Raw genomic sequence first — 27,673 nt, 5'->3', positions numbered from 1 at the left:
CCTGATCCAGCTTTATGTTCCTTCTACCATTATCCCACGTCCTTAATATCTATTCCCACACATATTTCCTGTATTTCTTTCTGTCTAAATTTGAAAACAGTAGTTGTTCTTTTGGAATGTAATATACCTCATTATGGGTCACACTTTGAACCTCACATTAGGGGCCTGCTGGGCCTTGAATTTACTTATAGGTCTAGAAACAAAGAAGGGTTGTGGGTAGGGTGCTGAGGATAATCAGTATTGTCTTGCAACACAACTGCCTCAGGGGTGGCCAGTACAGTTTCCTCAAATAATGCAGGGTTAATCCTTGCTTCTGATGGGGAGAGGGAGGGAGACCTCTTCCACTGATGTAAAAAAAAATGCTCATCAGAATTTAGGGCCTAAATGACTGCAGCTTCATCAGGGTCTTCTCACACTTCCCATCCCAGCTTATAGGATACCATCTTTCCCAATCAATGTGCTCACTTTAACAGTATATACCCTGTGAGACTGAGACTTCAACTTGTGTTGTAATTCAGCCAATTAGGATGCCATTATTCTACATTTGATTTTCAGCAGTCTCAGCCCTATAGCTATAGGAAATAAGTGTGTCCTTCAGGTTATACATAGAAGCTTTCAGGTCATTGATGCTGCACTTGAGATGGCAATTTGAATCCTAGGGCTCATCCTTTTCTTTTACCACTTTGTCCAGTAAGCTTAGGAGCAACCAACCAATCTTACTACATTTGTTTATTTTGCAAAAATTTTTGAAAGTATCATGTACACAGGCACTCAGCTCCTTCTTATAAAATAGTTGATTAGGAATATCCAATAATATTTTGCATATCTATACTGCCAGATCACACTGTGGACTATCAGTGCTTTCTTTACTACTTGAAATAGAGTGATTCTTTAAATCTAATCAGATAAGAGAGCCAATTCTAGAAACCCCAGAACAATTTAGTATGTAGAAAACAAGTCCTTAAAATTGTATTCCCCTAGAATCACTCCTCATACCGAAGTCTGTATGAGTCAGGGTTTTCCAGATAAATAGAACCAACAGGGGGTATATTTATATTTTAAATATATAGTTTTATATATTTTATGTCATATATATTTATATATGTATTATGTATTCTTGGAGGCCCAGGAAAGCCAGTGGTGTAGTTCCAGTCTGTGTCTGAAAACCTGAGAACCAGAAGAGCCAATGGTGTAATTTCTAGTTCTAATCCAAAGGCCTGAGGACAAGGAGAACTGATGGTGCATGTCCCAGTCTAAAGGCAGGACAAGACCAACGACCCAGCTCATACATTTAGGCCGAGAGGTGAAATTCTCTCTTCCACTGCTTTTTTGTTCTATTCAGGCCCTCAGTGGATTAGATGATGCCTACTCACATTGGGGAGGGCAATCTGATTTACTTAGTTTTGAACAAGTCAGTTTTGACAGTTTATCGTTACTTCAGTGGAAGGACATATCCTTGGAACTCCTCGCTCTACCTTTTTTGTTGATGTCACTCCATATAGAGACACTTTAATACCAAAAATATTGGAGAAATTGTAAATTGAATATTTTTAGCTACATCCATCCATTTAATTGCCTCAGATAACAACCCTTATATGAGAAAATCACTAGGGTGTCTTTTAAACTTCTTGATGTTGTCCATTGTATCACAAAAATTTCAATTCGATCACTCCAATTTATTTATTTTTTATTTTGTGCCTTGTATTTTTTATGTAATATCTAAGATTTACTCCTCTATCTTCTTCTAAGAGTTTTATATTTTTAGCTCTTATGTTTAGGTCTACAGCTAATTTTGAGTTAATTTTTTTATGATGTGAGGAAGTCATCCAGTTTCATTCTTCTGCATGTGCATATCCAGTTGTACCAGAACCATTTGTTAAAAATTATTCTTTCCTCAATAATTCATCTTTACAGTCTTGTTGAAAATTAGTTGACCATAAACAAATAGGTTTTATTTCTAGACTCTAAATTCTATTCCCTTGATCTATATATCTATATGCTATTAACACACTTTCTTGATTATTGTAGCTTTGTAGTAAGTTTTAAAATCTAGAGTGTGAGTTCTCCAACTTTATTCTTTCTCAAGATTGTTTTTGCTATTTTGGTTCTTTATAATTTCCATATAAATTTTAGGATCACCTTATCAGTTTCTGCAAAAAAGCAGCATGCATTTTGATAGAGATTGTATTGAATCTGTAGATCAATTTCAGGAGTATTGTCATCTTAACAATATTGTCTTCTGTTCCATGAACATGGGATGTTTTTCCATGTATTTCAGTCATCTTTAATTTCTTTCAACAATTTTTATAGTTTTCAGAGTTTATTGCAAGGTATTTTGTTCTTTTTGAAGATATTGTAAATTGAATTGTTTTGTTAATTTCATTTTTGGATTGTTCATTAATAGTGTATGGAAATGAAATTGGTTCACTTATATTGACTTTGTATCCTGCCAGCTAGCTGAACTCAGTTATTTGTTCTAATGGATTTTTGTGTGTGAATTCCATAGGATTTAGTATATACAAGATCATGACATCTGCAAATAGATAGTTTATTTCCAGTATAGAAGCTATGATATTTCATTTTCCTGCATGATCACTCTGGTTGGAAATTCTAGTACAGTGTTGAATAGGACTAGTGAGAGTGGACATTCTTGTCTTGTTCTTGATCTTAAGGGTAGAACACTTAGTCTCTCATTTAAGTATGATGTTAGCTCTGTTTTTCATAGATGCCCTTTATCAACTTCAGCAAGTTTCCTTTTATTTCTAGTTTCTTGGTTTTACTATAAAGGGATGTTGGGTTTTGGCACATGTTTTTTTCTGTATTTTTTGATATGATCATGTGGTTTTTGTGCTTTATTTTAGTGATATGGTGTATTACATTAATTGATTTTCTGATGTTATGGACCACACTTTGATGATTTTTTTTCTTTATATTCGGAACAGATAAGACTAATAGTTTTTGACTATTGGCCCTAAGCAAGATATGCCAAAGTCCTTATGGACTTACAGATCTGCAGTGAGGGAGAATAGTACCTTCCTTTTTAATTTGGGATGTTGTAGTCTCATTCTTTTTTTGCTACAAATATATTTTATGGAGAAACATTTTCCTTTGAATCCCAGGTAAGATTTAGAGAGATTGTCATTTGAATTCACCTTAGGTTGATGGTATCTATGCACAGAAATGAATAAATGTGTTAAAGCATTCAGTTCCTTTTCTGGAATATCCATTCTGTAGTCTCTACAGTGATCCTGCCCTTGGTTGTAGGTAAAAATCACTTTTGTCTACACCACAATCACTAAGGGAGTAGTGTCAATACTGAACTTATGAGTATGTTACCACTGAATATTTGTTCAGTGGGCTGAAAGCATTGTTGATATCATCTGTATGTTGTTTGAGTATTTCACTGGATAGAGAATGATGCTTTAGGCCTTTTTGACAAGTACCTGTATTTTAGTGACTAGACATTTCTACCTCATTGTGATCAAAATATAAAATATAGTCTGGCATAGAAAAAGGAAGCCATCCCTATTGGTATATTTTAAATTGTTCATGTGAATACCAGTAATTCCACCTAGTAAGTTAATTTGTTGAAATATTTCGGGGTACCCAACCTGGCAGAACCATTTCAATGAAGTACTACTTCAAATTAGATTGTCTGCAACAGGTGATAAGCTAGGATAATTTAAGTTCATGGTAAGGTTTTTCCTTAACTTTTTCTAGGTCAAGGTGATATCTTCCATGTCCTATGATTCTGAACTCTGAGAACACAACAGGATTTCCATTTAAACACTAGAATAGATCCAAAATTTATTTTTTAAGGGAACATTTGGCTATGCCTGAACGCAACCCTGTAGGCAGATCTATGTGTATAGGTGGGCTAGTCTGCCTCAGCAAGAATACAAGTTAGGTCTGTGAATTGTCATTACATAATATCACTTTAGTCTTTAGCTTATCTGGTATCTAAAGTATATGGGTTTCACGTTAATCAATGTCTTGGGATATCAGAATTCTAGACACACTTTTGAGAGCCCAACCTTAAAGTGACTGCTATCCATCTCCTGACAAAAGTGCAATTGAGAAAACTGATGTTTGAGAGAGAATACCTGTGCTACATTAACTATCAATTCTTCTAGATTCTTGTAGTTCTATTCCTATACCAAGTTAGATCCACAGAATGCAATAGATCTGGCCTCTATTAGCTGAGTTCCCAGCAGCGATACTTTCACTTGAGTTACAATTTAGTGGTTGACCTTGACTTCTACGAGAGGGTCCAATAAGAAACAGCTGTTTGAAAAACCTCTTGTATTTCCTAGGAAAAAGTATCTGGAAGGTATGATCCACTATGTTAATAAAATAAATAATAGTTGACAATTTATATTATCTTCTATTAGCACCTAAACAATAATTCTTCAGATTGCCTTCTGAGAGCATATACCTCAAGACATGTTCATTTTGAGGGAGGAAAATGTGATAGAGAGGTATATTGCATCAGAAGACTTCTAAGGAAATGCAGGACTTTTTGTTGGTAGCTTGAATGAGTATTCAAAACTAGTTTTGCAGAACACTGAAAACAAGTTTGTGGACAGATATGAAATTTTACTTTATCAGTAAGTTATTCAAGGAGCATGAATTACACTTACTAAATTGCTTCTTATCAAACTCATACTGCAATACTGCATGAAGAAACCAGGCTCCTACTTACTGATAAAGTAAAATTTCATATCTTCTATGCAGTATTGCAGTATGAGTTTGATAAGAAGCAATTTAGTAAGTGTAATTCATGCTCCTTGAATAACTTTGCCAGAAGCAAATGCCTCATAAAGGGCCACTATATTTTACAATTCCAAGAGATGCCATTCACATTATTGTCCGTGTGAATGGTGCCCCACTAGTTGTGCAGTGTATACTTTGCTCAGCTGTACATGGCAACCTTGCCTTTGTCTCCATTGGAGTTAGGATATTTTGGAAAAGCATAATTTAAAATTTCCAATAACAATCTTTATTAAATATCTGTGAACATATGTTTGTCATATACATTTATGTGTATTTCTGTGTGTGTGTGTGTATGTACACGTAAGCGCATTCTTACACCTTGTTCTGATTGGAGCTTAAATCCAAGTTGGAAATTAGTTTGTGCTGGATAATTGGTTTCCTCTTTGTGGCTTTACTTTTTTTTTTTTTTTTTTTTTTTTGGCTGTGTTGGGTCTTCGTTGCTGTGCATGGGCTTTCTCTAGTTGTGTTGAGTGTGGACTACTCTTCGTTGCGGTGCACGGGCTTCTCATTGTGGTGGCGTCTCTTGTTGTGGAGCATGGGCTCTAGGTGTGCGGGCTTCAGTAGTTTCAGTATCTGGGCCCAGTAGTTGCGGCACTCGGGCTCTAGGGCACACAGGCTTCCATAGTTGTGGTGCGTGGGCTCTAGAGCGCAGGCTCAGTAGTTGTGGCACAAGGGCCTAGTTGCTCTGCGGCATGTGAGATCGTTCTGGACCAGGGATCAAACCTGTGTCCCCTGCATTGGCAGGCAGATTCTTAACCACTGTGCCACTAGGGAAGTCCTCTGTACCTCTACTTTTAATTCCAGGGAGGGACACCAAAATATTTCTACCTGAAAATCCAGGCTAACTAATATTGTATATTTTTCTTAGATGCCTTTATCAGGTTGAGGAAATTTCCTTCTATTCCCAATGTATTGAAAGTTTTCATTTTAATCATGAATTGATGTTGAAGTATGTCCAACGCTTTTTCTGTACCTATTGAAAAGATAATATGGTTTTAATTTTAGTCTGTTATAATGGTGAATTTCATCAATTGCTTTTGAAATGATAAATTACCTTTATTACTAAAATGAACTCTACTTATTCATGATGTATTATCATTTTAATATATTGCTGATATTTATTTGCTACTGTTTTATTAAGGAATGTTGTTCCTATATTCGTGAGTAATATCCATCTCTAATTTTTCTTGTCATTCTTTGTCAGGTTTTGGTAATAGTGTTATGCAGCCTTGTAAAATGAAGTGGAGAGTATTCTCTCCTCCTCTAAGTTTTAGAAGAATTCGTGTAGGATTGGTGTTAGTTACTAAGGAAGAACTAGTGTTAGTTCTTCCTTAAGTATTCAGTAGGATTCACCAGGGAAAACATCTGGGCCTAAAGGTTTCTTTGTGGGAAGGCTGTTGATTTTTTAATTCATTTTCTTTAATGAATAGAAGGTGATATATGTTTTCTATTTTTTCTTGTTTGAGTTTTGGTAGTTTTTATCTTCCAAGGACATTGGTAATTTCCTCCAAGTTGTCATATTGACTGGAATAAAGTTGTTCACAACATTCCCTTTTTATAATTTTAATGTCTGTGGGAACTGTAGTGATGTTCCCTCATTCATTCCTAATGTAGATAATTTGTGCTGTTTTTCTTTTTTTCTTCGTCAGTCCTACTAGTGATTTACAAATTTTATTAACTTTTTAAAAGAAAAATCTTTGACTTTTTTGTATAACTTATCCAATTTCTAGTTCATTGATTTCAGTTCTTCTACTTATTTTTAGTTTAATTTGCTCCTCCTTTTCTAGCGTAAGATGAAAGTAGAAGTCGTTAATTTTAAACACTTATTTTTTTAATTTAAACATTTCAAGCTACATGTTTACCTCTAAACATGGTGTTAGCTTCATCCCACAATTTTTGATTTGCTGTATATTCATAATTTAGTTTAGTTTTTAATTTTTCTCAGTTTTTCTCTGAATCACTGTTAATTTATAGATAAGTTGAATAATTTCCAAGTATTTATAAATTTGTAGGTATCTAATTATTATTGATTTCTAATATAATTCCAAGTGGCCAGTGCAATACTCTATATGATTTCATTCCTTTGAAATTTATGGAGACTTGTTTTATAGCTGAGCATTTGGTCTGTCCTGGTGAATGTTTAATCTGCATTTGAATAGAATGTTATCTACTGTTGTTTAGTATAGGAATCTATAAATGTACATTAGGTCAAGATGACTGATATTACTGTTCAAATCTTCTGTGTTTTTACTGATTTCTTATCTACCTGTTCTATCTCTTTATGATGGAGGTATTAAAATATTTGATAATGATTCTATATTTATTTATCTCTTAAAATTTCAACTTTTTTGGTATTCTGAAGCTCTTTTCCTAGGTGCATACACATTTTGTGTTATTATGTCTTCATGATGAATTACCCCTTTATTATTATTAAATTTCTTTCTGGCATTACACTTTTCCATACAGTCTACATTTTCTGAGATTAATATTGCCATGGAACACCTTTTTTCATCCTTTTAATTTCAACCTCTTTATGTCCTTATATTGAAAGTACAGTCCTTATAAATCATGGAGTTGGGTTTTGCTTTCTTCGCCTATCTTATACTCTCTGGTTTTCAATTATAGTATTTGAACCATTTATATGTAATTTTTGCTATGGTTGGGTTTAAGTCTGTCATCTTGCTATTTGTTTTATATTCATGCCGTCTTTTCTTTTTACTTCTGTTCCTTCTTTCCTTCCCTCTTTTGTGCTAGTTATATTTTAGTATTTGCTTTTATCTCCTCTACTGACTTTATATCTTTTTGTGTGTTATTTTTAGTGGTTTCTCTAAAAATTATAGAATACATGCTTTACTAATTACAGTCTAATTTCACATAATATCTCACTATTTTCCACACAATATAAAAACCTTAGATTAGTATAAGTCCATATACTACGAATATTTGTACTTTGATGTGATATAGTTTATATATATGTTATAAACCCCATAATAAGTTGCTGCACATGTATATTTAATGTTTTATTTTTATTTAATATATGTTTTTAAGTATACCCACATACTTATCTTTTCTGGTGCTATTCATTTTTTTCTCTTACAATCTGCACCTTTTGCGTGAAGAACAATTTTTTTATCATTTTTTTTTAGTCAACCACAGTTTTAATGCATTTAAAATTGCAGAAATTGTTAATGTTGTACATTAACAAAGTCCAAATGAACTATCTCATGTCATTAGCTTTATCTTTTTTAATTTAATGAATTTATTTTTTATTCAGCAGACTCTTATTAGCTCTCTGTTTTATACATATTATTGTGTATATGTCAATCCCAATCTCCCAATTCATCCCACCACCACCACCCCCCAGTTTCCCCCCTTGGTGTCCATAGGTTTGTTCTCTACACCTGTGTCTCTATTTCTGCCCTGCAAACCGGTTCACCTGTACCATTTTTCTAGATTCCACATATATGCGTTAATATACGATATTTGTATTTCACTTTCTGACTTACTTCACTCTGTATGACAGTCTCTAGATCCATCCACGTGTCTACAAATGACCCAATTTTGTTCCTTTTTATGGCTGAGTAATATTCCATTGTATATATGTACCACATCTTCTTTATCCATTCATCTGTCGATGGGCATTTAGGTTGCTTCCATGACCTGGCTATTATAAATAGTACTGCAGTGAAGATTGGGTTGCTTGTGTCTTTTTGAATTATGGTTTTCTCTGGGTATATGCCCAGTAGTGGGCTTGCTGGGTCATATGGTAATTCTATTTTTAGATTTTTAAGGAACCTCTGTACTGTTCTCCATAGTGGCTGTATCAATTTACATTCCCACCAACATTGCAAGAGGATTCCCTTTTCTCCACACCCTCTCCAACATTTGTTGTTTGTAGATTTTATGAAGATGCCCATTCTGTCCGGTGTGAGGTGATACCTTATTGTAGTTTTGATTTGCATTTGTCGAATAATTAGTGACGTTGAGAAGCTTTTCATGTGCCTGTTGGCCATCTGTATGTCTTCTTTGGAGAAATGTCTATTTAGGTCTTCTGCCCATATTACTTTTAAATTGTTTTCTGTTTATTTTCTTTACTTATTTATTTTTGGCTGCGTTGGGAACCCTGACGTGGGGCTCAGAACCTTCACTCCAGTGGGTGGACCTCTGTGGTATAAGTGTTCTCCAGTTTGTGAGTCACCCACCCAATGGCCATGGGATTTGATTTTATTGTGATTGCACCCCTCCTCCCATCTCATTGCAGCTTCTCCCTTGTCCTTGGATGTGGGGCATCTTTTTTGGTGAGTTCCAGTGTCCTCCTGTCACTGATTGTTCAGCAGTTAGTTGTGATTCCAGTGCTCTCGCAAGAGGGAGTGAGCACACGTCCTTCCACTCTGCCATCTTTTTTTAATCTTTTCTTGTGGTATAGGCATATTTGAGACAAATGCTTTGGCTTTTATATGTCTGGAAATGTGTTCATTTAGTCTTTTTCTGAAAGATATCTTACAGTGTATAGAATTCTAACTTTACTTTTTTTTTTACATCTTTTTTTTAACATCTTTATTGGAGTATAATTGCTTTACAATGGTGTGTTAGTTTCTGCTTTATAACAAGGTGAATCAGTTATACATACACATATGTTCCCATATCTCTTCCCTCTTGCGTCTCCCTCCCTCCCACCCTCCCTATCCCACCCCTCCAGGTCACAAAGCACCGAGCTGATCTCCCTGTGCTATGTGGCTGCTTCCCACTAGCTATCTACGTTACGTTTGGTAGTGTATATATGTCCATGCCTCTCTCTCGCTTTGTCACAGCTTACCCTTCCCCCTCCCCATATCCTCAAGTCTATTCTCTAGTAGGTCTGTGTCTTTATTCCTGTCTTACCCCTAGGTTCTTCATGACATTTTTTTTCTTAAATTCCATATATATGTGTTAGCATACGGTATTTGTCTTTCTCTTTCTGACTTACTTCACTCTGTATGACAGACTCTAGGTCTATCCACCTCATTACAAATAGCTCAATTTCGTTTCTTTTTATGGCTGAGTAATATTCCATTGTATATATGTGCCACATCTTCTTTATCCATTCATCTGTTGATAGACACTTAGGTTGTTTCCATCTCTGGGCTATTGTAAATAGAGCTACAATGAACATTGTGGTACATGACTCTTTTTGAATTATGGTTTTCTCAGGGTATATGCACAGTAGTACTTTTTTTCAGCACTTTAAATACGTAAGTCCATTGTCTTCTAGCCACCATTATTTTATTTTGATAAGAAGCCTACTGTCAATCTTATTACTGTTTTCATCTATATAGTATTTAGTTTTTCTCTGACTTTTTTTTTTTTTTTTGTGGTATGTGGGCCTCTCACTGTTGTGGCCTCTCCCATTGTGGAGAACAGGTTCCGGACACGCAGGCTCAGCGGCCACAGGCTCTGGACGCGCAGGCTCCGTGGTCATGGCTCATGGGCCCAGCCACTCCGTGGCATGTGGGATCTTCCCAGACTGGGGCACGAACCCATGTACCCTGCATCGTTAGGCAGACTCTCAACCACTGCGCCACCAGGGAAGCCCTCTCTGACATTTTAAGATTATCTTTTTCATTGATTTGCAGCAGTTTGACTATATGGGCCTAGCTGGAGTTTTCTTTGTATGTATCCTGCCTCGGTTCTGAGTTTTTTGGTTCTGTAGGTTGCTAAGATTGATAGATTGGTTTTCAAAAATTTTCTCCCCTCCCAGTATTGTCTAGTACTCTTCCCATAAAAGGGTAAGAGTTTATTTTCACTCTCCTTGAATCCTGGCTGTCTTTGTAAGTTTTTGACCAATGGAATGCAGTGGAAACAATACTATACTACTTCTGGGAATCACCATTCAGGGCCTTTGAATTTTCTTTTTTTGCTGTCTTAGAAACCAGCTGCTATTTTGTAAGGAAGTCCATGCTAGCTATCCTTCTATTATGGGGGGCATGTAGAGAAGCACTGGGAATTGAGACACCCTGTGATGAGAAAGTACAGTGCAGAAGACTGAGGTGAAGCAGTTTTACTCCCAGGTGAATGCAGTCATATGAGTGATTCCCGGTGATACTATGTGGGACACAATAACTACTGAGTCAACCTATAGACTTGTAAGAAATAATAAATCATCATTGTTTTAAATTACTAGTTTTGTAGTGCTTGTTAAACAATAATAGATAACTAAAATAGAATTGCCCCCTGGAAGTGGAGTGTTTCTGTAACAAAAACATAAAATAATGCCATTGTCTTTGAGACTGGGTGGCTGGAAAAGTGGTGAGGAGATTGTGATTGAAGGCTGGGAGAACAGTGAGGAAACTGCCATTGCCCTTTTCTCTGTCATATATTGATATAACATTGACAGAATTGTTACTTGTGATAACCTGGAAGGTAGAAAAAATACCTAACAAAATTTTAGTACTGGTTAAGGTGATAGCCAGGCAATGAAATTGTCAAGAATTCAGAAGTGTCAGTTAGCTTCTTTTAGCTATCTGTGATAAATTATAAGAGAGAGATGAGCTAAAGAAGGAACTGTTCACTTTTCAAGAATAATATGGAATAAATATGTCTATATATATAAGACTTACTGGTTTGGAAAATAAAACTTTTTTCTCATTTGTAGCTTCTCCACCTGGCAAATGGTTCTCAAAATACGGAATGGCCTCATGGAGTTGATTAAATCCTGAGCACTTCCCAGGGTCAAGATCAAATCAAGGGTATAAATGTAGAAGGTTCTGGAGGATAAGACATTGTGTGAAAAGTAAGTCCACATAGAGGAGAACCAAGGCACTCCAGCTAAGCTCTTAAATGAATGAAGTTATATGAGTGATCCCAACTGGCACTGCATGCAGTGGAGAATCACTGAGTCAGCCCACAGAATTGTAAGTACTTTCTTTTTTGCTGTTTTAAAGTGCTAAGTCTTTGTAAGCTAGATCTGACATCTGGGTTATCTCATGGTTAGCTTCTATTTAAAAGTACTTTCTCTTGATTATTGGTCACATTTTCCTGCTTTTTCATCTCTTTTTTTCAAAGTGAGGTATGATCTATTTCACAAGGTTAATAAAGGTTACAAAAAGGGAGTGACAGTGATAGGTGAGAAATTTTCACTTTTACTATATAAACTTGCATATTTTTGGACTGTTTTATCAAGAATTTCTACTTTTGTAAGATAAATACAATTTTAAATGCTTTTATTAGAGGAAAGCACTATTGGTATTTCTTTACAGACTGGAGGGCAGAGCTTGATCTTGATGTTCCTCCATACTGAAGTAGACCACAAACTACCATCCTCATGAAGCCAAATATGCTCACAGTTGTACTTTATCAACTCCCACACTGTTAGCCTGTCCATTAACATTTTTAAAAAATTGAATTAATTGCCAGCACTTTAAAACTCTGGTCATTTTATCATAAAAGTATATGGCGGATAAAGTGCACTACTACTCTGAATACATCTCTCATGCCTACACAGACACATTTTTAGTTAAAAAGTTAAAAATTACATTTCTAATTGGAGCTTCCAGATAGAAATTATTTAGTTTTAGCATTCACCAATCAGATATAGTTAAGTGATACTTTAAAAGCAGAGGTTTCAGTTGTTCCCGGTGGTAAACATGATCATGGAGGGTTTTGGTTTACCTGTAAAGCAGTATTTCTGTCACCAGGTTTGTGGAAATCAAGAAGCAGGGCCAGAAGATGCATCCTTTAATTGTTGTTGCTATTATTTCTGTTGTCAGTGTGGACCTAATGGGAAAGGGGTGACTCTGGAATTAATGGCTAAAAGCAGTAGTAGCTTCTTAATTGTATGGTTCTTGGAGTCAACAGTTAAAGTGAAAGATTCAAGATTTCCCACTTTCCTAATTGAAGTAGCGTTGGCAACTTACTTGAGGTCTGATTCGTCATCATTCTCCTGGCAGTCATTTCTGAAGACCCACCCTCTACAAATTGCAAACACTCAGTTTCCCATATTGAAGCCCTTTACTCTTTATGCATGAAATAACCTTAATGCTTTCTGTTTTCTGTAACTGACTTCGGAATGCTACAACTAAGAAAGGTAAGAGATCTAGCAATATATAACACGTATTTTGGTTATAGTAAAAATAGACTGGTTGGAAGTATAGTAGGCTCTGGTTTACCATAGCTCCTAACCCCTAAGATGGAGGTGGCTGTATATTAAATACCATTTTTCAATTGTATTTGTAGTTTGTTTGTTTTTATTAGAAAGTCCCACTTCTCTCATCTATTTTACTGTACTCGCCCCTGTGAAGATTTGTTTGTCACCCTTCTAATACATATCTAAAACTTGGTTAAAAAAAAAGAATTTTGATGGAAGATCTCTTAAAGGATACAATTCTTCTATTTTGTGAATACTCCAAAATGGCTCAAATTCAAAGCCTGGCCATCAGAAAGCTATACACCTAACCTGCATTATTTAGGCTGCTGATATAACTAGTTTTACTGAATTAAGCTTTATCATGATGTTACAAATGTACATGATAGATAGCCCTATGAAAGTCATTGTTTTGTTAACCCTAAAAGTGTTGTTGGGTAAATTGTAATGTCACTTCTATAAGGATACAGAAAAGAGATTTTTCACGTCAAGTTTTATCTTATGATCAGGTAAGAGATGAAATTTTGCTTCTTGCATTGGCTATTACGAATAGCCAAAGTTCACTTCAGGGCTTCCCTGGTGGCGCAGTGGTTAAGAATCTGCCTGCCAATGCAGGGGACACAGGTTTGAGCTCTGGTCCGGGAAGATCCCACATGCTGTAGAACAGCTAAGCCTGTGCAGTACAACTACTGAGCCTGTACTCTAGAGCCCGCGAGCCACAACTACTGAGCCCGTGTGCCACAACTACTTAAGCCCACGCACCTAGAGCCCATGCTCCACAAGAGAAGCCACCACAATGGGAATCTCATGCACCGCAATGAAGAGTGGCCCCCGCTCACCACAACTAGAGAAAGCCCATGCGCAGCAAGGAAGATCCAATGCAGCCATAAATAAATAAATAAATTTATTTATTTTTTAAAAGTTCACTTGAATGGTTGACTTCTAGTAATTGTAAGACTTCATGCATGCACCTTGTTTATTAAACTTAAACCTGGCTCTGTCTTATTGTGCCACTCTTGTTTTTTCTTTACCCGGATTTCTTAAGGTAATTAAAAACAATCCTGTTGTACAATATTTTGAAACTTATATTGAAACCCAAATTGTTTTCCACAGATGCTGCATCATTTGATATTTTAACCAGCAATATACAAGGGTTTCAATTTCTCCATACCTCTTCACTACTGTTTTCCTTTTTAAAAAATTATAGCCTTCCTAGTAAGTGTGAAGTAGCATCTCATTGTGGTTTTTATTTGAATTTCCCTAATGACTAATGATGTTGAGATTCTTTTCATAAGCTTGTTGGCCATTCCTGTTACTCTTTGGAGTACTGTCTATTCAGTCCTTTGCCCATTTTAAATTTGAGTTATTTGTTTTTTATTGTTGAGTTGAAAGAATGTTACTTATTTTTTTAGATACAAATCCCTTATCAAATACATGATTTGCAAATATTTTCTCCCATTCTATGGGTTTTCTTTTCAATTACTTGATGAAGACCAAGAAGCATGAAAGTTTTTAATTTTCTTAAGTCCAGTTTATCTATTCCCTCTTTCATCACCTGTGCTTTTCGTGTCATATCTAACAAACCATTGTATAATACAAGGTCATGAACATTTGGCTCTTCTAGGTCCCTTATGTTTCAATATGAATTTTAGGGTAATCATACAAATTTCTGCATGAAAGGCAGCTGGGATTTTGAGGGATTTTGTTGGGTCTGTAGAGTGTTTAGAGAACACTATTTCTTACCAATATTAAATCTTCTTGATTCATGAACATGAGTTGTCTTTCCATTTATTTAGAACTTCTTTAATTCCTTTCAGTAATGTTTTGTAGTTTTCAGAGCGTAAGTTTTGAACTTCTTTTGTTAAATTTGTTTCTACATATTTTATTCTTTTTGATGGTTCGGTAATGTAATCATTTTAAAATTTCATTTTCAGAGTTTTCATTGCTAGAGTATAGCAATAAAATTGATTTTTGTGTATTGATCTTGTATGCTGTTACTTGGCTGAACTTGTTTATTAATTCTAATAGTGTTTTAGTGGATTCGTTAGGATTTTCTAAATACAATATCATGTCATCTATGATTAGAGAGCCTTCCTTTCCAATATGTATGCCTTTTATTTACTTCTCTGAGTGACCTGGTTAAAACCCCCAGTACAATGTTGAATATAAGTGACAAGAGTGAACATCTTTGTCTTGTTTCTGGTCTTGGTAGGAAAGCACACAGGCTTCTTAATTTAATATGATGTTACCTGTGGTTTATCATAAATGTCTTTTATGAGAATAAGGAAAGTTCCGTATTTTCCTATTTTATTTAGTGTTTTTTCATGAAAGGGCGTTGGATTTTGTCAAATACTTTTTCTGCATCTGTTGATACGAGCATGCAATTTTTTGTCCTTTTCCTATTAATATTGTGTATTCCATCGATTGACATTTAGATGATAAACTAACCTGCATCCTGAGATTGATCCTACTTGGTAATGATGTATAATCCTCTTAATATCTTCTGGGTTGAGTTTGCTAGTATTTTATTGAGGAATCCTGTATTTAGATTCATAAGAGATGTTGATGTGCAGTTTTCCTTTTTTGTTGCATCTTTGCTTTTAGTATGAGTATACTACTGGCCTCATACAATGAGTTAGGAAGTGTTTCCTCCCCTTCTTTTTTTTGAAAGAATTTGTGAATGATGTTATTAATCCTTTATTAAACATTAAACGGAATTCACCATTAAAGCCATCTGGGCATAAACTTTTTTTGTAGAAGGTTTTTATTTTTATTATTTTTAAATCACAAAACCATAAAAAATAAGATTTTTATGGCTAAATTGTTTACTACAGTTCTTTTTTTGTTTAACATATATATATATATATATATATATATCCACTCTTTTTTAGATTATTTTCCCATATAGGTCATTACAGAGTATTGAATATAGTTCCCTGTGCTATACAGTAGGTCCTTATTAGTTACCTATTTTATATATAGTAGTGTGCATATGTCAATCCCAATCTCCCAATTTATCCCTCCCCCTGCTCCCTTTCCCCCTTGGTAACCATAAGTTTGTTTTTCTACATCTTGACTCTGTTTCTGTTTTGTAAATAAGTTCATTTGTACCATTTTTTTAGATTCCATATATAAGCGATATCATATGATATTTGTCTTTCTCTGACTTACTTCACTCAATATGACAATCTCTAGGTCCATCCATGTAGTTGCAAATGGCATTATTTCATTCTTTTTTATGGCTCAGTAATCCATTGTGTGTGTGTGTGTGTGTGTGTGTGTGTGTGTGTGTGTGTGTATATATATATATATATATATATATATACCACATCTTCTTTATCCATTAATCCACCGATGGGCATCTAGGTTGCTCCCGTGTTTCGGCTATTGTAAATAGTGCTGCAGTGAACATTGGGGTGCATGTATCTTTTCGAATTATGGTTTTCTCTGGATATATGCCCAGGAGTGGGATTGCTGGATAATATGGTAGCTCTATTTTTAGTTTTTTAAGGAACCTCCATACCATTCTCCATAGTGACTCTACTAGTTTACATTCCCGCCAAGTGTGCAGGAGGATTCCCTTTTCTCCGCACCCTCTCCAGCATTTATTGTTTGTAGATTTTTTGATTATGGCCACTCTGACTGGTGTGAGATGATACATCATAGTAGTTTTGACTTGCATTTCTCTAATAATAGTGATGTTGAGTATCTTTTCATGTGCCTCTTGGCCATCTGTATGTCTTCTTGGAGAAGTGTCTATTTCAGTATTCTGCCCATTTTTTGATTGGGTTGTTTGTTTTTTTGATATTGAGCTGCATGAGCTGTTTGTATATTTTGGAGATTTATCCCTTGTTAGTCACTTTGTTTGCAAATATTTTCTTCAATTCTGTGGGTTGTCTTTTCGTTTTATTTATGGTTTCCTTTGATGTGCAAAAGTTTTAAAGTTGAATTAGGTCCCATTTGTTTATTTTTGGTTTTATTTTCATTACTCTAGGAGGTGGATCAGAAAAGATCTTGCCGCGATTTATGTCATAGAGTGTTCTGCCTATGTTTTCCTCTAAGAGTTTGATAGTTTCTGGCCTTACATTTAGGTCTTTAATACATTTTGAGTTTATTTTTGTGTATGGTGTTAGAGAGTGTTCTAATTTCATTCTTTTACATGTAGCTGTCCTGTTTTCCCAGCACTTATTGAAGAGACTGTCTTTTCTCCATTGTATATCCTTGCCTCCTTTGTCATAGATTAGGTGACCATAGGTGCATGGGTTTATCTCTGGACTTCCTATCCTGTTCCGTTGATCTGTATTTCTGTTTTTGTGCCAGTACCATACTGTTTTGATTACTGTAGCTTTGTAGTATAGTCTGAAGTCAGGGAACCTGATTCCTCCAGCTCTGTTTTTCTTTCTCAAGATTGCTTTCGCTACTCATGGTCTTTTGTGTTGCCATACAAATTGAAAACTTTTTTGTTCTAATTCTGTGAAGAATGCTATTGGTCATTTGATAGGGATTGCATTGAATCTGTAGGTTGCTAATGAAAAAATAAAAAATAACACAATCAGATGGAGAGATATACTGTGTTCTTGGATTGAAAGAATCAATACTGTCAAAATGACTCTACTACCCAAAGTATTTGACAGATTCAATGCAATCCCTATCGAATGACCAATAGCACTTTTCACAGAATTAGAACAAAAATTTTTACAGTTTGTGGAATATTTTTAAATTACTTAGTTTTTTGTTGTTATAGGTCTATGCACATTTTCTATTTATTCTCAAGTCACTTTTGGTAGGTTGTATCTTTCAAGAAATTTCTTCATTTTATCTAGGTTATCTAATTTGTTGAAATACAGTTGTTCATAGTATTCCCTTATAATTATTTTTATTTCTATAAGATCCGTAGTGGCGTCCCCTCTTTTATTCCTGATTTTAGTTATTTGAATCTTTTTTTCCCTTGGTCCATTTAGCCAAAGGTTTGTTAATATTGTTGATCTTTTCAAGAACCATGTTTTAAAAATATTTTTTCTATACTTCTCTAATTTATTTTTTATTTCCATTATAGCCTTTATTATTTATTTGCACATATTGAATTTAGTGTGTTTGTTTTAGTTTTTTTAAGGTGGAAGATTAAGTTATTGTTTTGAGATATTTTTAATATACAAATGACATCCGTAAATTCCTCTATAAGCTCTACTTTAACTGCATTTTATAATTTTTTAATTTTCATTTTCATCTCAAAATATTTTCTAATTCCCCTGGTGATTTATTATGTGCCTCTTTTAGTAAATAGTGTGTTTAATTTCCACATATTTGAGGATTTCCTAAATTTCCTTGATTTTCCTTGATTCCTAATGATTTCTAATTTCATCTAATGTATTTGTATGATTTCAAGTCTTTTAAATTTGTTGATGTTTGCCTTTTGGCTGAAGACATCATCTATCCTGGAGGAACATCCCATGGATACTCAAGAAAAAATGTGTGTTTTGCTGTTGTTGGGTGCAGTTTTCTGTAAATAGTTGTTAGATCTAGTTGGTTTATAGTCATGTGATTTCCTTGATGATACTATACCTTTTTGTTCTATTCATTTTTGGAAGTTGGAGGATTGGAGTCCCCATCTACTATTGTTGAACTGTCCATTTTCCTCTTCAAATTTGTCGGTTTTGCTTCATATATTTTGGTTTTCTGTTGTTAGGTGCTAGAGTGGGTTGACTGGTGGCCCCTAACAAGATATGTCCACCCAGACCTGTGAAAGTTATCTTATTTGGATAAAAGTATCTTTGTTAATGTAATTGAAGAACTCAGTATGTGGTTGTCTTGGTTTATCCACGTGATACTACATCCAGCGGCCAGTGTCCTTATAAGATAAAGGCAGTAGAAGGTTTATGACACATGAAGGGTAGGAGGCATTGTGACCACAGAGACAGAGGTTGGAATGATGAAGCCAAGAAAGCCAAGGAAGTCCAACAGACACCAGAAGCTGGAAGAAACATGGAAGGATACTTCTGAGAGCCTGAAGAAGTGAGGACCTGCTAGCATTTTGATTTTGGACTTCTAGCCTCAAGAGGTTTAAGAAATTTCTGTTGTTTTTAGCGACAAAGATTGTGGTTGTTAGGCAGTCACAGGTAATGTATGTTTATACTTACATGTTTAAATTTACTTTTTAAGCTTTATTGAGATATAATATAAAAAATTGCATACATTTAATGCATACATCTTGTTGAGTTTGGACATATGCATATACCAGTAGTACCATAACCACAATCAAGGTACTAGACATATTCATCACCTTCAGAAATTTCCTTGTGTTCTGTTTGTGTGTGTGTTTTGCATGTGGTAAGAAGACTTAACATGAGATCTAGCCTCTTAACATACTTTACAGTGCACAATACTATAATACTATATTATTAACTGTAAGTACTAAGTTGTTTAGCAGATCTCTGGAACTTACTCCTGCTGTGTAACTGAAATTTTATACCCATTGAGCAACAATTTCCCATTTCCCCCTCCCTCTAGCCCCTGACAACCAATTTCCTGCTTTTTCACGTCTATTAAATTTTATTGTATCCTGGATATTGTGAATATCATTTTGTTGTGTGTCTGTTTATACGTGTCTCTCTATAAAACGTGATGAACTTTGTTCTGACCAGCAGTGAAGATATTTATGAATCAGTTATATCCTTGTGAATCTTTTTTTAAAGGTTTCTTAGTGTGGCTCTAGTGCAGTATTTAATAGTACCAATTTAGTTCTATGCCTATGTTGTGACCTTCCTTATGTCCATACTGGATGCTTTGGGTGTTCAGTGAGATCTTTCTACTGTGATTGCTGAGTAGTTATTCTTTGCTGATATTTATTCTTTGCCTGACCTTGTGAAATTTCATCCTATGTTCATTCAGCTTAGAGTTTATCTAAAGGTGCAAGGGGACCGCTGTGCAGATTTCTAGAGTGTATTTTCTGGGTTTTACTTTCTATTCGATATTCTTCCCCTAAATTTTTAGGTGTCTCAGTCTCCCTGAATTCTGATCTCATTCTCCTCTTGTCAGGGAAGACTTTCTGGATCTGGACTTTGTTGCAGATACAGTTAATGTCAGTTCATTACTTCATCAGTGGCGCCAAATATTTTAAAGTTGGGGTCAGGAATTTCCCTTATTCAGAGTATGTTACCAGCACACTGGTAAGATTCTGGTGATCTCTCCATGCCTTAGAAACCAGCTGTCAAATTTCCAAATCATAGATGGTTACTTTTTGCTGTATAGCTAAAATGCCAGCATTTTAAGTGTTGGGGTAATTCTGTTTGCTGTATAGTTTTACTTCTGGCTTTGTAAGCCTAGGTTTCTGTATCGCCATCCTTCTACTGTGCCCCCTGGCCTTTGGTGAGTCATTTCTGACACTTGGTGAAGCCTGGTATATCGCAAGATCTCATATTTGGTTTAGTGTCTCAACCTTTGGTGTGTTCATGTCATTAACTCAGTTAGGGCCCTGTTCACCTTTGAAGTCTCTCTTAGCACTCCTACCCTGTCACTAGGCTTTGGTATGCTACCACTGTACACTTAGTGAAAGTTGCATAGGAAAAGATCAGCAAAGTGATGCAGATTGCACTGTGACTAGGGATTTGCAAGATTCTACTCTATCATTCCAGCCTACGTATGGTGGTTAAAAGTTAATATATTGGTTGGTTTATCTTTTCTCCAGTCTATGACAAGTTTGTTGTTGCTCCTGCTTTGCTCAGAGAATAAATCAGTTGCTTCCTCTCTCCTAAGAAGGGCTCATGACTTTATGTAATTTAGATTATTTGGTTTTCTTTGTATCCTCAGTCTGCTAATGTGTTAAAAATATGATTATTATAGCTTTTGCAACTTCTCATTTTTAGGATGGGAAAGATATTCTTTTGTGACTGTCTAAACCATAACTAAAAGTGGAAGTCTCCCATGTATTCATATTTTGTTTTTTGGTTTACATATTTTTCCTCCACTCCATCTATCTCCCATGCAAACTCTGAAGAGAAATGTGCACCTATGCCTCTATGCTTTTATATGAAAGGAAAATTTTCAATGTGCTTTTTCTACATGTAGGCCACCTCACCTGAGAGGCATCATTTTAGGGAAAGCATAAAAGATTTTACTTACCTGTTGAATTAAAGATAACTCTCACCCAAATTAAAATATTGCCATTCAAATTGAGGTAATAAGCAAAAAGTTGTTAGTGCCAAGAATAAATACCCAAAGTCTGGGATTTATCATTGTTTCCCTTTAATTTCTGAGCTGACAAATGATAATTGCTCAGGCAATTAAAATAATTAGGAAAATGTGGAGGCACAAAAGGAGAAGCCTTTTAGAAGCAATTTAAATGCATAAGGAGAGATTCACGTATGTTTGCTGCACCTTATCCTGGAGTAGACTGATTACCAGGTGCTTTTTAGTGCATTGATGATTGATAGATCACATGCCATCTGAGTTCTTTCTGGGAACAGGGCCCACTGGAAGCACATTTACCTCAGAAGATAGGTCTAGTTTTAAAGGAGGCTTCTGGGGATCTTGGGATTTATATTCTCTTAAATATCTTGGTAATAAAGGATCGTTTTCAGAACCCACATTTGTTCAGCATCTTGTAAATTTGTAATATGTTTTTTTTTGGTATACACTTTTTTTGACTATGTTTAAATGAGAGTAAGAAAAATAGGCGTAAGATCATTGGATGGTCTTACCATTTTAGAATGTGTATTCGCTTTGTGAGCTGTAGGGGGCAGTCTGAGGGAGTCTATGGAAAGAATTAGAAGATTGACAGTGGCTTTGTGAGAGAAATGACAGTTTCTGTGAAGAACAGAATTATCCTAGGTAAAATAGGCCACCTTAATTTAGAGAAAATATGCGTTAAAATCAATCAAAGAGGGCATTAACTGTGAGATCCACTTTGGTGTTTGTGTGTACAACAGACACTTAAGCTACTCCATATTCTGATGGGTAGTGACAGCTGGGATTGGTGTCAGAGATTGATGGTACCAATTTCTAAGGAGAGACTATTTCAGAAGTAAATAGATGGTATTTTATTACAATTTTGTAAAATTCGTTCCATTAGGCATGAACTATTCAGTTCAGGTATACTTTCTATAAAGTTATTTATTCAGAATATTGCAGTAGACTACTGATAGTTATATGCACCAATACCAAATTATTTATGTCTGGCAACTCTCTCTTGATTTAACTAATTTAAAGGTATATTCCCTCTAAATTAAAATTGGCCTTTATTACATAGAAATTTTTTCTCACAGAAACTCATTTATCATATTAAATTCATGTCATTCAGACTTCTCTGGTGGTGCAGTGGTTGAGAATCTGCCTGCCAGTGCAGTGGACACAGATTCTAGCCCTGGTCTGGGAAGATCCCACGTGCGCAGAGCAACTAAGCCCATGCGCCACAACTACTGAGCCTGTGCTCTAGAGCCCACGAGCCACAACTACTGAGCCCAAGTGCCACAACTACTGAAGCCCACGCGCCTAGAGCACATGCTCCACAACAAGAGGAACCACCTCAATGAGAAGCCTGCGCACTGTAACAAAGACCCAACCCTGCCAAAAATATATAAATTAATTAATTAATTTAAAAAAATTCTGTCATGCAGGACATGAAATATTTTGTGTGCACAGTACCTATTTATCCTCTGTTCATGCACAGGTGAAGTTGAACGAGCAGCTCATAACAAAATTTAGAAGATGATGAGGTTTGAAAGGAGAGTATACAGTGAATTTGGACAAGAGAGGGTTTCACTGAAAATGATGCTAGCTGATACTAGGGTCAGCAACAGTCATTTGGGAGAGATTCTTGAATGTGATAAGCTGGGAGGCTTATTTCAAAATAAATTAATATGCCATTCTGCTTTCCATTACTGAAACATGATGAATGATATCAAATAAATCACTGATTTGAAAAATAACTCCCCTAAATGATATTTAGAAAAATGCTTAGAATAACAAGACTAGTCAATCAACAGTATTTATTGACTACTCACTTTGTTTATGTCGATTATGTTATTAAGCATAAACACTTATTGAATGTCTGCTCTGTGCATATCATACTGAAAGTTACAAAGAACACTTAGGCATTATGGAATAAGTGGGTTGTCTGTGAATAAGCAGAAGGTGCAGTCCTTACTCAACAAGTGAGTGCAAATGAATATAGTTAAAAATTAGATGTTCATCCACACAAAGCAAAGGAGTGATCTGAGTAGGGTAAGAAGCCTCAATAGGTATGTTCCATAAGTAGAATGATTTTGAAGCAGCACCAGAATGCTCTCTGTTCAACAAGTCAGTTAACTTGCCTTTACCTACTCAAAGTCTACTTTCTCACAAGAGTTTTATGAATTCTATATATTTTGGATTTTTTTCTTCGTTCTATGAAATGTATCACTTTCTGACTCAAAGACCAAAGTGGACTACTAGTGATTATCTCAAGGGAAAAGAGAACTCTAAAATAAATTGGTATCATTTAACTTCTTACTCAAAACCGAGGGACTGGAACAAGGATTGTTGCACTGTGAATACATGAATATTGAAAACTGTATCACGGTGCTACATCCTCAACAATTCTTCTTAACCATACCTCCTAGCCTTCTTGCAGATAAAAGTCTTTGAATATTTTAGAATCCTGGCTACAATTTGCATTGCTTCGGGAACAGAGCTATGGAAATACTGAGTTAGAATATGGTGAGAAAAATATGTCATTTGTGATATTTGGGGAAAACAAACCTCAAATGTCCTTGGCAGCAACAAGCCCCTCTAACCAGTTACATATCTGTTCCAAATGGGGATTTAGATAGATCTTGGTTTTGTATGAACTTTGCTATGAAATATACTTTGTTCATCTGATAAAATTTCCTTGTTATCTTTTTCAGAGCTAAAGATGAATGTGGTATCATTTTGGAAGTAAGGAATAACATGTAGGAGGTCCATAAATTATTTCCCCATGTACAGATCAGTTTCAAAAGCAACATGTTATTTTTTTTTTAACATCTTTACCAGAGTACAGCTGCTCCACAATTGTGCGTTAGTCTCCGCTGCACAACAAAGCGAACCTGCCATACATAAACATACATCCCCACAACCCCTCCCTCCTGCGCCTCCCCGCCACCCTCCCTATCCCACCCCTCTAGATAGTCACACAGCACCGAGCTGATCTCCCTGTGCTATGCAGCTGCTTCCCACTAGCTATCTATTTTGCATTCGGTAGTATATATATGTCCATGCCACTCTCTCCATCCCTTCCCCCTCCCCGTGTCCTCAAGTCCATTCTCTACGTCTGTGTCTTTATTCCTGTCCTGCTGTAGGTTCCTCAGAACCACTTTTTTTTTCAGATTCTATATATAGCAACATGTTAATTTAAATCACCCTTTGAGCCTAGTCAGAGGACTTTTCTATGAAAGCAGTTGATTTAGCTTAGCTCCCTGGGGTTAACTCTGAAGGTGTTCTGAAGTTTAAACCTGATTATGTGTTTTAAATATATTTTTTATTAATATAAAGCCCTTGATATCCTATAAACAAAGCACAACCTGCCAGCTGAGTAGGTAATAAACATATGTATTTGAGGGGTAAACAGAAAATACTTAAGATATTTCCTACATATTCTTTCCTGCTGTGAGCCCTATGCCACACAGAATCTGTGTTAGGAATAGTAATCCATTTTTTATGTCATTCAAAGAGATCTAGTAAGGAAGTCTTCAATTTTTAGTAAGGCTTTAAATAAACCATGATGGCATTCTGGAATATATCTAGGTTGGTATTTCTTTTTAAACCATTTTTTGAACAGGAACCCTTTTAAGCGAAGAGTTCTTCCAGAGTCTACTCTGAATACATTGGCTAGGTGCTTCAGTGAATAATTCATTCACAGCCTGTCCTTCCACAATGAACCATTTAGAGTGGTTTAAATGATTGTACAGTGACTGTCCAATATGAAGGTGTAAAAAGTAGCCATAGTGTATCTCTCCTTTGAAGCTAGAGTAGGCAGTGTGATAGCATCTGAGATACAAGAATACTATATAGAGGTTGCTGTTTGGCTTCTGGTGAAGCTGTTAGCCACTGGACTTTGCAGAGAGATAGAGAGGAAGGATTGGGCCTCATTTGGAGATGATTTACACCCAGGTATTAGGCATAATCATTGTTAATACTGAGAGGGAAGAAAGTTCCAATGAAGTTGAGTTGGGTACACTTATGATAACCTTTACTCTTAGATTAATGTAGACAGAACTAGGAATCTCTCTATTTTAAATATAAATATGTATGTATAATTTTTATATGTATAATTACACATATAGTATAATTTTTTCTCATTCATTCACTTGCCATCTATGCTTAAATATGTTTTTGTATGTGTGTATGTATGTGTATATACATATATATAAATAAATCTTTTCAGAGGACAATACAGATTTTGTGATATAGCACAGCATTATGAGATTGTAGCAGTCATTTAAAAGGAGAAGTTGTGTTGTTTACTTGATATGTAATTTGATTAAGTTATGTTTCCTCTGCTAGATAACAAATATGTCCTGAGATATAAGTTCAGGACTTTTTAAAGTATTCTATTAATAGTTTTATGAGAACAGGGATGATACTGTTAACTACCTTCTTTTTAGAACTCGCCTATTTTGTGTCTGGCATAGTCCTCTTTAGATTCTTCTCTTAACTCTCTGACTTTTTATTTTCATGTTCTTCATAGACAACTCTTTCTTGATATACTTCATAAGGCTTTTGTCCTCAGACCTCTATCCAAAACTGTCATGTACTCTGTCCTTTATACCTTCATGTTGTGTATACTTTATTGAATTCAACTCTTCCCCTTATTTAATGCTCACGTGTCTAAATATCATTCTTATATTTAATTGTGGACATGCATTTTCGACTGATTTGTATGTATATGACTTTTATGACTAAATTTGTGTAGTTCAACCTTAATATGTATAAAGTCTAATATATCATTATTTCTCCAAACCTGTGTTCTTAATCTCATATGTTTTCTCTCTTATGATTTCACCATCTCTTATGATTTCACCATTTCATTTCACCAGTCAGCACACATTAAAATTGTAGTCATTCTTAATATTATTTTCTCATCTTTCCTGCCTTTCATAAACATTTCAATCATTCACAAAATCTAACCTATTTTTCCCTTCCAATATTTCATCCATCTCCTCTTTTATATTCTAATTAGTATATCATTCCAGTTCTGGTTCTCATTTCTTTTCTCGTCCATTCACTTCCCATCTACGCCTGGAATTTTTTTTTAACATCTTAAATCTTCTCTCAAGGACCCACTCAAACCCATCTCCTGGTAGAAGGCTGTTTTCTCTGTACTCCTCTTTTACTTGGTTGTGCACATTCTACTACATCTAAGTAACTGCAATATACACTCATCTACATGTCTGCTTTTTCCTGCTAGATTTTAAGTTCTAAGATGTAGAGGCCATATCATATATATTTGTCCCCCACTGGGCCTAATTCAATGTTTGTATGAAATAAGTACTGTATAAATACTTGCTTAAATGAATTGAACTCAGAAAATTTTAATAATCAAGAATTAATCATTGCTTTGACCAAATTGGCCTTTGTTTTCTATGGAGGAAGATATATCAGGGATTGTTGGATTAGGGAATATATATATTTTCCTATGATAGGATGAAATGTAATAGTTTTTTAACATCTTATTTCTTTAAAGGTTTACCCAGGTTTTATTTTTCTCTTTTATTTGTTTTATTTGAACAAACTCTTATCAAAGAGGAGAAAGCAGTAGCTCTTTACTGATGATTATTACCATAGGCAACCAAATGTCTAGCTACTTGGCAACCACCAAGTAACTGAAGTCACCAGTGTACTGAGGTACTGGGGTTATGACTTTATTCTGAAATTTCCAAAGTGCAGCCTTTTGTAAAATTCTGTCGGCAAAGGACATCAATGTGGGTAGCATTCTTTCAAAGGATATCAGTGTAGGTAGCACTAGAAAAATAATCTGGCCTTTAAGTGTATTTCTAATGCGTGGGGCAATGTGTGACTGGACTGCCAATAGATTTGCCTTTGTGTAACCTTGCCCAGTTTTTATGAGCTGAAAATCCCAGGGGCCTCATCATCATTTACGCACTACAGTTTTTCATTCCCTTTCTTCCTCTGTATTATAATTTCCCCTGGCATTCTCTCTTTTCAGAGAGAAAGGCATCCTGGAATGAATTTAAAGACTGAGATCTCTAAGAAGCCTCAGGTACAGCTTGGTACTGTGGCAATTATCTATCCAAGAGGAAACAGTGAAACACTTCAGAAAAGTGTACTTAATGCTATTCATATTTTCAAATAGCATGAATAACAGCCAATTTGACTTTAAATACATCTTGTTATAGATGATTTGGTTATTAAACTTGGCAATGTCAATCTCACTATCATATTCCACTAAATCAGCGTTTCTGAAAATAGAAGTATTCTTTGTAAGGATTAATGCACTACTGGCTTCTAAAAACAATAGGGGGAGGGAGGGATGGGGAGGAGAGGAGGAGAAGAGAAAGCGAGAGAGAGACAGAAAGAGAAAGAAAAAGAAGAGATGGAGGAAGAGGAAAATGTGGTGGTGGAGGAGGAAGAGAGGGGGAAAGAAAACTAAAAACAGGTAGAATATGAAAAAGAGGAAGTGAAACAGTAGACTTATGTTGTTAATAATTTGAAGAAGAGAAAAGAATAACAAACAAGTAGACATGTGCTGATAAAAATAGTCAAAATCTACAAAGACACAGATCACTTTGGAGTATTATGTTTACAATA

General features: G+C 35.3%; 1 long non-coding RNA gene across 1 annotated transcript in view; it reads left to right on the top strand.

Moving 5' to 3' along the window:
* Positions 1-27,673, top strand: part of LOC137216853 (uncharacterized) — a 282,703-nt gene that overhangs the window by 63,173 nt on the left and 191,857 nt on the right. The window contains exon 2 of the long non-coding RNA XR_010939872.1: positions 11,405-11,663. This is a non-coding gene — a long non-coding RNA (uncharacterized lncRNA). The remainder of the gene's footprint in view (positions 1-11,404; positions 11,664-27,673) is intronic.

Source organism: Pseudorca crassidens, chromosome X (genome assembly GCF_039906515.1).
Source record: "Pseudorca crassidens isolate mPseCra1 chromosome X, mPseCra1.hap1, whole genome shotgun sequence".
Classification (NCBI taxonomy): domain Eukaryota; kingdom Metazoa; phylum Chordata; class Mammalia; order Artiodactyla; family Delphinidae; genus Pseudorca; species Pseudorca crassidens.
Note: the sequence above shows the minus strand (reverse complement) of the source record. Positions and strands in the feature narration are given on the sequence as shown.